Here is a 12067-nt window from a genome sequence, read left to right on the forward strand (position 1 = left end):
CAACTACTTAATGTCCTATCACACAGAATAGCTTCACAGCCCTAAAACATAAAGGAAAAGGAAAATACATAATGAAATTACTTTTACATTTTTATCTATAGACCCAAACAACTGCTCTTTGTACAGAAGAAACTTCACTTGCATATAGAGATTTCAGAAAAGATACATATATATTATATTTGATGCATTAAATACATAATTCTCTATAATAACTAATATTAAGTTCTTGCCATATGCCAGCCTCTGTTCTAAGTGCTTCACAACAATGGTATAAAATTAGAACTGTTATTATTCGTATTTTATAAATGATGGAATTGAAGCCCAGAGAATTACGTTTTTAGCTCAAGTTTACACAGCTAGTAGTAAAGTTGATATTTAATGAAAAATATATACACACGTATGTATATATATATATTTTTTAATTTTTATTTATTTATGATAGTAACAGAGGGAGAGAGAGAGAGAGGCAGAGACACAGGCAGAGGGAGAAGCAGGCTCCATGCACCGAGAGCCCGACATGGGATTCGATCCGGGGTCTCCAGGATCGCGCCCTGGGCCAAAGGCAGGCGCCAAACCACGGCGCCACCCAGGGATCCCCACACGTATGTATATATATAACTACACATGTGTCCCATATGGTTATATAATTTAGAATTGTATGTGTATGTATATTAGATTAACTTTAAAAATTAAAAATTTTTAATAATCATGTCCTCAACTTCTTATGTGAATCATAAGAATTGTGATTGGCCTTTGACCTGTTTTTGGCTTCAGCCAAAGGAGGAAATGAGAAAAGGAATCTACTCATGGACAGAACCTAGTATGTCCCCACATTTAAGGCTTACCTCAGCTAGTTTCATTTTTACAGAGTAAGGGTAAAATCAAAGACTGCTATTATATCGCATCCTACTTTACTAGCTTAACAAGGAAGGTAAAAGATATTATTCTAAAACCTAAGTTGATCAACACTTGCTTCCCCGCTGGAGATGAGCAGAGCTTCCTAATGTGGAGGGACACATTGGAAGTGATGACATTGGTAAGGGCTGCTATTGGCTGGGAGGCAACATACCCCAGGACCCTTGCCACCCTAGCTCTGCCTAATACGTTAATTGACACAAAGTTAGTTTAACCTGCTTTCACCCCTTGCATATATATATGGCAACTGATGTTTTTAAAAAAATTTTCAAATGTGGGGGACACCTGGGTGGCTCAGTGGCTAAGCCTTAGCCTTTGGCTCAGGTCGTGATCCCAGAATCCTGGGATTGAGTCCCACATTGGGCTCCCCACAGGGAGCCTGCTTCTCCCTCTGTCTGTGTCTCTGTGTCTCTCATGAATAAATAAATTAAATATTTAAATCTTTTTTTAAAAATTTCAAATGTAAGCCTATTAGTAATAGATGTAACACTATTAAATTGAAAAATATTAGATATATGCCCCTTAATATTGGCTGTGGAATAAAATGAATAGGAGCCTGAGAAGATTTACACTGTGGTCCTGTCTTTACTAGTAAATAGGGTTAATCCTTGGAAATGCAAATCCATCATTTGTTGAGCTTAATGTCTTTTTCTGTAAAGTTAGGAGGTTAAACATATAATTAAATTAACACTAATATTCTAATATACTGTGTACACAGTGTTATTTGAAGCTTTGGGCAATGTCCTATGGCTCAAGATCAAATGCTCTCTAAGGTTTTTTCAAGTTTAAAACTGGTACTTATAGCAAATAAGTTGCAGTTCATTTTTCTATCACTTTCCTTCAACAAACATATTCATCATCACCTTTTTCAAAAACCTTGCTACAGAGCAGACACATACTCTGCTGTGAACTGTTATGTGAATGGTAATGAACTCCTTGAATTACCACCTTTCCACTTAAAATGAGACACCTCCTACCTTATCACAGCCATGTGTGTAAATATCCACGAACAGAGAAATCAGCAAACACGTCGAGAAAAGTTCTGGTCTATAAAAAACAAAGCAAGTAGGCAAAGAAAGAGAATGTGAAATCAGGCTATTTATTCTTGAAATCTATAGGATATTCAACTAATTTGGATGGATAAGATTTATCTTGTTCACTAAATCAGCAAAATGCAGAGGGCTTCACATTTGATTTTTAAAAATAGATGTCCTTTTTAGGTTTTCCTGTTGCTGGGGAAGTGTTCTTTCTGTTGCTAACAGAGCTAAATGTTCTGCTTTGAATGGGAAATGTTTGTTTTTATTGGGAGGAGTAGCAGAAGGATGAATGAAGGAATCCATTTTTTTTTTTAAACTGTGTTTCTGTAAGTGAGATGTCTGCCTTCTGGGTAAAGGCATATGATTGGTTATTTACCAGAGAATCCTTTAATAGGATCATGAAATTTGTCTATTTGTTTACATGTTATTTTATTCACTAAAGCTTAAATGGGTTAACTATTCAAATTGTAAAGATCACAGGGCTGTAGAATTAATATTGAAACATTTATTACCTCTGAACCCTCAGTGGTTAGAAGGTACAAAGAAGAAATTTATCATTTTTACATTTTTTGCCTGGTATAATTTAGCTTCCAAAAAAGGGGTAAGGGAAGAAATAGATGAGATCTGGCTTTCTCTTCAAATCTTAGGATCATATAATTAAAATACCAACCATCTTGCTCTTCACCTTTATATATTATTGTTTGCACTCTTTGGGGCAGGAAACTAGTGGAGGAAATATCACAGGCAAGCAAATATGTATAAAATATTACCTTAGTATATACAGTGCTTAAAGCTGCATGGAAAAAAAATGGCCATTCTGGCTATCCTCAGCTTAAGAATTATAGAATTATTTTTAATGTAATTTTGTTAACCCAAAATTAAGTTCTATATTATCAGTATCTTAATTGTGTTGTAATACTCTGTGAAAGACTGTTGATTTCCTAAACAAGAGCTTTTACTTTGTTTCAGCTGTGTCTGATTAATTCATCAAATGTATTCTTCATGCCAGAAATTTTGGTTTCACTGAAACTCTATGATGTGAAAATGTAATTGAGTTTCTGTCTTCCAAATTTTATTTTTGTCTTTAGAAGCAAGTTGTTAATCTATGAACCATTAGCTTTTGAGAAAGGGAATATTTCATAATATCTCTCTAAATCATTCTATGGCTGTATTGACCTACTCATTTCATTTTCCTCTGGGCATTGAGAAAGATTACAAATCCTGCCTATGTAGGTGGGGTCATGTAACTAGCTCAGGTCAATGGAATGTGGCAATCCTCCTCTTTCTCCACTTTCGGAGGTGCCCTTGGGTGCTGTTTGAGATAACAAACACTTGAGATGGAAGGAACCATACAAGAGAACCCATCTACTAGATCAAAAAAGAAAAAGATGTTTGGACTTTGCATGACTGACAAGTTCTTTTACAGTTGTGGGTTGTTGTTGCCACACCTAGCAATACATATCCCAAATAAAACACTTTGTAACTACTTACTGATAGTAGAAAGTATGTAACCGAAGACATTCTCTCTCTCTTCTGCCCCTCTGCTTCCAGAATGCAGGGACTGTTTTAAGTGTTGGTACTTAAGTCAATCCTTAATAGTTACACCAGATTTTAGGGAGGACTACTTCATCAAATCATGACCTGGGAATTACAGATTAAATGGCCACACACATACATACACACGCACACAGATTTCTGGGAGAGAGGTGCAAAGGCTGAAGACTGAAGACTCTGCCCCATCTTTCTGGTCTACTCAGAAAAGAAAACCATGAAAGTTCATGGAAGAGGAAAAAGAGTGAATAAGAGACAGGCATGAACCAGAATGAAGGACAAGCTGCTCTTAAAGAACGGAGTCTTTCCAGGGAGTTCTAGTAGCCATTATCCAAGGATGTGGAGAATTGGGAACTAGGAGGTAATAAAGCCAGCTGTTTGACTCAGGAATTGCATCAAAGAATGACTGGTTGATTGGACTATGGGGCAAGTTTTGCCTGGAGATGTCTTCAGGCACTCACTCCTCACCCTGATGGAAAGAGTCTCCCACACTGTAAATTCACTCGGGAACAGAGGGACTAATTGTTACTACACAGCGCCTCTGTGCCAGGTGCATTATGTACCTTGTTACCTTTATACTTCATGGTAGGTATTGTTAGCCCCAATTTTAAAATGAGGAGATTAAGTCTCAGAAGTTTGTTGAATTTGCCTCAGGGTTCTCTGCTAATAAATAGCATGTCAGTTTGAGTCTAGACTTTTCTGACTTGAAATTTACTTTTCTACTACCCACAAACTCAGCCTCAGAACCAGGAGTTAATATATGCTTTGAATGTCCAGTGAAAACCTGCCTCTTTTTCTCAAGCATCTTCCATTTTTTTGTAGTCTAAATCTCATGAGAATCTCTTGAAATAAACTATAATTAATCTAACAATAACTTGTTTTTCCAGTTTACCCACTCCCCCCAACATAAGAGATAAAGGTGTGAACCCTAAGAGTTTTATCTGATTTATTCTGTTAAATTGTCAAAATCTAACCATGGTCTAGTCGAATGTAAACACAGTATACCTCTCCTGATAGTAAAAGCCAGTTTCACAGATTTATTGAATTTTTCTCATTGATTGACATGCATTATACATTCAGCTAATCTCTCCAAGCCCACTTGAGGCCTCTTCATCACTGACAACATTTAACTTTTATGTCTGCCTCCTTCCTATTGACCTCTGCCTCATACCATGCTTATCCTATAACCTAAGAGTATCCAACCTATTTCTTTCACTCTGCCTCCCTTTCCATGTACAATGCCAGATTTGAGCTGTGTCAAGTCTGTTCTCCATTTTTCACCCTCAGAGTCCTATGCTTTTCTGTTTTTTAGACAAGTTACATCCCCTCTCTTCATGTGTGTCTGACATTGGCAAATCTATCATTAATCAACTCTTCCTCTGTCTCCTTAGGCTAATCTCTAGTTGCTAACGAATCCTCATGATCACAGGCTCTCTCTGAGCTTTCTGGAACTGAAAGGGATGACCTGTGATCTGTAAGCACCAGTTAGAACAAACCACAAGGCACAAATTGTGTACTAACTTCAACAGCAGGCCCATTTTGCTGAAGTACGCGGACATTTAGAAGATAAGACCAGAGTTGATTTGCAAAGTCCCATTTTTGATGGTGCAGATGGCAAATGTAAGTTTATCTTCAGTCACTTCTGATTTTTTTCCTAGGCTATCTTTCCCTTATCTTTTTATCTTTCCCTTATTTACTAGTCTCATTTATTATCCCTTTTCTTTTGAACCGATTCCTTAGAAATGTGTTTGGAATACTGTATCTCATATAATCATATGCCTTGCTTTGCTTATTTTAAGAAATACACTAAAATTTAAAATGTACGCTAAAACTAGTAGATTTTTACAATAACACAATGTTTAAAAGTAACAAGTCTGTACTCAACATCAAAGACAAAATAATTACCAAATGACACAATTGCTCTCTAGCTTTCAACTTAACTTATTTAACAATTACTCTCATTTATCTATTTCATTTATTATTTTTTTTCATTTATTATTTTAAAGCACATGACAGTTCTCAGTTGCCAGAAATCTAATAAGCAGACACCTTTGTATTCAATGCTAAATACATAAAAACTAAAGTAAAATACCGAAAGTGTTTCTCACTGTTATTTTCCTTCATTCCTATATTTTGGCCAAATTATATTCTCTGGAAGATAGCAGTAAAACTGAGATAAACAGTATATTCCTAGTGTTCATTGTCCCATATTGGGTAGTATCGTTTTTAGATTATTAGAGTAAGAAAGAAATCCTCATACAGTTTATAATGTGATTAAATGGAAGTGAGATTTTAATCACACATATCAATGAAGGAGCAGAAAAGTTTTGCGGAGATTCTGCTTTGGCTCCTTTTCTAACTAAAATATAAAGCTTATGGAAATTACACTTTTTGTAAGTGTGATAAAATAAGCTCTCAATCACTGGCCGTAATAAAAGAGAAAATGAATTTTAAAAATCTGAAATGGCGAATAATCTAAAACTTGTCAAACTATAAAGTAAAGCCATTCAACTTTGAGCATGTCTCATACTGGATATCCACCCAGCTATATTTACTGTGTATATTCTTTTAGAGAAATCATAGTGATGCCAAAGCAGAACCTTAATTTTATATATTAGTTTTCCATTTTACAGTCACATCAAGTTATTATTTCTTACCTATCTCTTTCTCCATGAAAATCTTGCAAACCATCAGTAGTGGTGTGCTAGAGCTGATTCAAACTGACTTATGAGCTAGGGCAGTTGTCAAAATTCTTGGAATTTTAGGCAATTTTTGAACATAATCAGTAAAAATTAAAGTATATACATAAATTATATATAAAACAAAAGTCATAAATACTCAAAAATGTTTGCTTCCTAATTGTTTTACTATTTTTTACTATTATCTTGTTTTCAAGGTCATTTATACTTATTCTGTGGCAAAAATACTATAGAATAGTGTGCTATTTCACATCTTTCAATTCTTTGTTCAGTGATATCCCAGAAATAGCTTAAAACCAGCTGTGAAGGTAGTATTTATACCAGGGAAATTGGTAAATATTACAAAATCAAGACCTGGGTTATTGTTTTGCTGATTTTCTAGAGTTAAGGAAGTGATCAAGAACATGTTAATAATGCATATTATTAGGTGTGATGACCAACTGTTATTGTGAATAACACACACACACACACACACAAATTAAGGAACTATTCTTGTATTATTCATAAACAGTTCAGCAAAGAAGTTGCTCATACTATAGACAAATGAAATTCTGACATCTTCACCAGCATTTATTCATCAAACACTTGTCTGTCAATTGCAATCACAGTTTAGCTAGGGTACAAGAATTCAACAAAAATCAACAAAAGCATTAAAAGAGAATTTACTGGCTATATACAAATCATAACAATATTAATATTGTATCATTTTTAACAAATCGTGTGCCACTCGTCTTTTTATATCAGCAAAATATGTGATAAATGTATACGCATCTATAAATACATGCATACCTTTTTTTCCCCAAAAAGCCAGTTTATCAGCTTGCCACTGTCCAGCACTGACACTCTCTGACCTCCTTCATACAGTCTCAGTTTACCCATTGATTGCCAGCTTATTTCTCTTCTCCAGATTCTTTTTTTGTTGTTTTTTTTTAAGATTTTATTTATTTATTCATGAGACACACACACACACACACACACACACACACACACACACACACAGAGGGACAGAGACTTAGGCAGGGGGAGAAGCAGACTTCATGCAGGGAGCCTGACGTGGGATCATGCCCTGGGCTGAAGACGGCACTAAACCGCTGAGCTACCCAGGCTGCCCTCTTCTCCAGATTCTTGATGCAAGGACCCAAGAATGTTGGTTATATTGTTTAAGGTGATCCGTCCTCTTTCTTTTACTTACAGACTCTGCCTCCCTTGCCACAGAAGTGGCCATGGAACTTGCACTTAATTGATTTGAGTAGCAGTGATTAGTGAATTTACAAGCAACAAAAGCAGAGATAGAGTCCCTTTCTGGCTTTGATACTATGAATCCTCAGGATTGGTGTTTTTCCTGGGGTTACTAAGCAGAATCTGCTGGTAGGTATGTTCTCTACCACATAAAGAAGGTGTTTCTGCAGAGCAAGAGAAAATGAGATTACTTTGTCAAGAGAAGCAGAGGCAAGCAGAGATGATCAGCAGAAATAATATGTTCTGGTGATGTCAAATTTCCAGATCCAGTTCTTCCTATAGGCATTACTTTCTACAGCCATTTCATTTATGTGAATTATCAATATCTTCCTAGATACATGTACCGATACGTTTATCTTTACTTTAAGATAATATAAACTGATTTTCTCTTTACTTGTAATATTAGAGTCCTGACTATACAATCCCTGTGTGTTAATGGACAGGCTTTGTCAAGTCTGCAAACTGCCTGAAATTGTATGTAAAATTTTGTATTTGTGTTTAAGTGCATCCCCCTCCACCCCAGAATAAAGTTTATAGCTTGCCTCAAATTCAAAAAAAGACCTATAAGCCCAAAAAAACTGACTTAAGTTAATGTGAATCAAAATAAGCTAAATAAATAGCTTGCTGTGTCAGAATTTGCTCAGAATATACCACACCAAGGTGATTACATTCATCTGAGTATGGATTGGAGTCTATCTTTGCCTGATATTTTTAACCTAGATTTTAAGGCTTTCTAGGGGCTTTAACCAAAGACACTTATTTTTCATCTAATTCCTCACTTGTTACTTTCTTCACAAACTAGCCTATTTGTATATGTGTGATATTGTTAGCATATTTCTCAAGAGAGTAAAATGAGAGGCACTTGTTATTCACTTGAGTTGTGAAACATCAAGGAAGATGAACATCTGATAAGAAACCAGTATCTATATTCTGTACAAACCTTTAAGCATGATTTTTACCTACCTTTAGAAATAACTTTCAGGGAAATAATATTGTACATTAAATTCAAATTTGATAAATATATCTCAGATGTTTTAAGATTCTTTTCAAAAAGAATTCTGGGTTTAAGAAGCCAGTGAAATTAAGTTATAGAGCAGAAAGAATCTTTATTGAGGTAAATTAAAACTGGACTCAATATAAATGAGAAAACAGTAAAATATAAGAAATCCATCTTGTTCTCTTGTGATGCTAGCTATCATAGGTAAAATAATTGTATTTGATTAAGAAGCAAAATAAAGTGTTCCCAATACTATGCATTCAATACCTTTACTTCAGAAAAAGCTAAAGCAATTTCATAGGATGATTTTTGTCTAAAAAAGTAATTTATTGCTTGGATAAGCATGACACAGAGACTGTTCAGGACCTACTTACCTAAGTGAAGCAATATTAGCCTTTGTAAGAGTTTTGGTTTGTACCTATTGCACTCAGAGAAATTATTTAAATATCATTTAAAATATAGTGGACACAATAAAGTAATATAGTCAAGATTTCTTTAAAAATAAATTTGGTTTGAAAATTAAAATGTGGTACACTGAAGTTTCTAAAAACTGAAAACATTCGTCATCAGAGCCAGTAGACAACATTATAAATATCCTGTCAAGGCTGAAGTGGAATAATGTTTAAGGCTGATACTGAAAACAACTAGACTAAGATATCAGGTTATTTGGTAAGTCTAGTAATGAGAGCTTAGGAGCTAAAGCTATCAAATTAACTGGCCTACTTTAAGAAAAAAATTACTATATTTAAATCTTATTTTTAGATGAAATTTAGTGTTGCTTCTCTAAGTCATATTAATCATTAAGTTACCAACTGAGAATGATTACTCAATGCAGAGAAAGAAATTCTATCCTTAGTTCTAATGCTAAATTGGGTTATATCTATTTATTTTTTTATAAATTTATTTTTTATTGGTGTTCAATTTGCCAACATATAGAATAATACCCAGTGCTCATCCCATCAAGTGCCCCCCCTCAGTGCCCGTCACCCATTCACCCCCACCCCCCACTCACCTCCCCTTTCACAACCTCTAGTTCGTTTCCCAGAGTTAGGAGTCTCTCATGTTCTGTCTCCCTTTCTGATATTTTCCACTCATTTTTCTCCTTTCCCATTTATTCCCTTTCACTACTTTCACTATTTTTTATATTCCCCAAATGAATGAGACCATATAATTGTCCTTCTCCGACTGACTTACTTCACTCAGCATAATACCCTCCAGTTCTATCCACGTCAAAGCAAATGGTGGGTATTTGTCGTTTCTAATGGCTGAGTAATATTCCATTGTATACATAAACCACATCTTCTTTATCCATTCATCTTTCGTTGGACACCGAGGCTCCTTCCACAGTTTGGCTATTGTGGACATTGCTGCTATAAACATCGGGGTGCAGGTGTCCTGGCGTTTCACTGCATCTGTATCTTTGGGGTAAATCCCCAGCAGTGTAATTGCTGGGTCGTAGGGCAGATCTATTTTTAACTATTTGAGGAATCTCCATCTATTTAATGGGTAGTTGAGCTGGTCTTTAAGGCTATTTCACATTCTTGAAGTCTATAATTGTTTTCACAAATACTTCTTAGGCTCTTGGCTATACTATTAAATAGCCCAACATGTGTACAAATAGATTGATAGATAAGCAGGACACAGAAAGCTTTGAAGGCCCTGATCACCAAACAGAAACAATATTTTGCTACTCTGTAATATACTGCTAAAAGAAAGGTTTGGGTACAATAAGATTAATGGATTGGTCCCTGCGTGTTGCTGAGCACGGAACTCAGATTTTCCTCACAGTTCATTATAGAAGTGCAGATTCACATGGATGTAGGTGTTCAGCTCCAAGAATAAAAAGTTAGACAAAAAAAAAATCTGTTTTGGGATAAGAAATATGTGACTCATACTCTTTATCATCTATTTATTGATATTATTTATGTGTTCCATAAGATGCCTCACCATGGCATTAAAAGTAGTAACTTTTCCCAAACTAAACAATAATCATGAGCAATTCCCCCAAAAAGTATGGGTCTCAGAGTTGGTTTGGTGTAGGTAGAGAATATTTAAAATCTTAGTGTAAACCTCTTAGCAAAAGTAAGAGTATTTATTTGCTCTTAAAAACATTTGTATTTGCATAATTTTGTCTAACATACAGCTGATTGGTCTCTGATGACAAAATAATTATGAAAACACCAGGAATTGACAAGTGAATTAGATTGCTTGCCGTAATCAATATTACTACACTTTGAAAATAGAATGTGGGGTGAGGGAGCAGAGCAGGAAATTTAGAATCTCTGTAAACATATTTTTTTCAGTCAATCACTATTGATAAAAGTCAATTTTGGGAACGCCTGGGTGGCTCAGTGGTTGAGCATCTGCCTTTGGCTCAGAACGTGATCCCAGTCCCAGGATCGAGTCCCACATCGGGCTCCCCGTGAGGAGCCTGCTTCTCCCTGTCTGTGTCTCTGCCTCTCTCTTTATGTCTTAAATAAATAAATAAATAAATAAATAAATAAATTCTTTTTAAAAAGTCAATTTTGGATTACCTTAAAAATAAAAAATTAGTAGGATGCAATTTTGTAAAACTTGACATTAAATATTTTATTAACTCTCTAGATAAAGATAACTTTAAGGAAAGATACCAGTGATGGAACACTTTCTATAATGTAATAATTATATTGTATGCAATCATTGATTTGTAGGTCTTTCTTCTCTACTAAATAGAGCTCCTTGAAGGAAAGAAGCTTGTCTTTGTATCCACAGGTCCTACACAGAATGCAACTCAAATGTTTATGCAGTTGACTAATTTACTTACTTAGACCTTATATTATTAAGGAGCATATATTCAAATGAGGGTTTATATTAGAATCACTTTTGAAGCTTTTTATAAAACAGATGATTAGGAACCATACACAGATCTACATATGTTTTTAGAACTCTGCCAACTGATATACCTTTCCATAATATGATGAGTGTATAGAGCACCACCAAAGTCAGAAACAAGGCAAGGATGTCTATTAACTCCACTCCTATTAATCTTGGAGCAGAGGTATTAATAAATTCAATCATATAATAGAGAATAAGCAGAAGTATAAGAATTGAAAGAGTAAACCTATATCCAATGATAATGATACATTGGTTTACCTAGAACACAGAAGAGAATCATTTCTAACACAAACAAGAAAAAAAATTCAATAAGATAGCAGATATTAAATTAATATATAAAAACCAATAGCTTTCACAAATAGAAAAATAACCATTTAAAATCTATAATTGAGGGCACCTGGGTGGTTCAGTCAGTTAAACTGACTCTGAGTTTCAGCTTATGTCATGATCTCAGGATGTGGGATGGAGGCCCCATCTTCAGCACGGAGTCTGCCTGAGGTTCTCTGCCTTTTCCTTTCCCTCCCCGTCTGCCAGGTACACTTTTTCTCTTTTTAAAAAAATTTTTTAAAGATTTTATTTATTCATGAGACACACACAGAGAGAGAGAGAGAGAGAGAGGCAGAGACACAGGCAGAGAGAAAAGCAGGCTCCATGCAGGCCTGATGCAGGATTCAATCCTGGAACTCCAGGATCCCGCGCCGGGCCAGAGACGGATGCTCAACTGCTGAGCCACGCAGGCATCCCCACACACTCTT

General features: G+C 35.3%; 1 protein-coding gene across 9 annotated transcripts in view; it reads left to right on the forward strand.

Annotated features, from left to right (window-relative positions):
- The window catches only part of HDAC9 (histone deacetylase 9), a 1020499-nt gene that overhangs the window by 5367 nt on the left and 1003065 nt on the right, over positions 1-12067 (forward strand). For 6 of the 9 annotated variants that reach the window (XM_049093664.1, XM_049093658.1, XM_049093659.1 and 3 more), the window contains 3 exons: positions 443-602; positions 2922-4053; positions 4895-5123. The gene's annotated coding sequence lies outside the window, so the exon portion shown is untranslated. The remainder of the gene's footprint in view (positions 1-442; positions 603-2921; positions 4054-4894; positions 5124-12067) is intronic. The other 3 variants (XM_049093655.1, XM_049093656.1, XM_049093657.1) reach the window with 3 other exon arrangements.

Source organism: Canis lupus, chromosome 14 (genome assembly GCF_003254725.2).
Source record: "Canis lupus dingo isolate Sandy chromosome 14, ASM325472v2, whole genome shotgun sequence".
In the NCBI taxonomy this organism is placed as follows: Eukaryota; Metazoa; Chordata; class Mammalia; order Carnivora; family Canidae; genus Canis; species Canis lupus.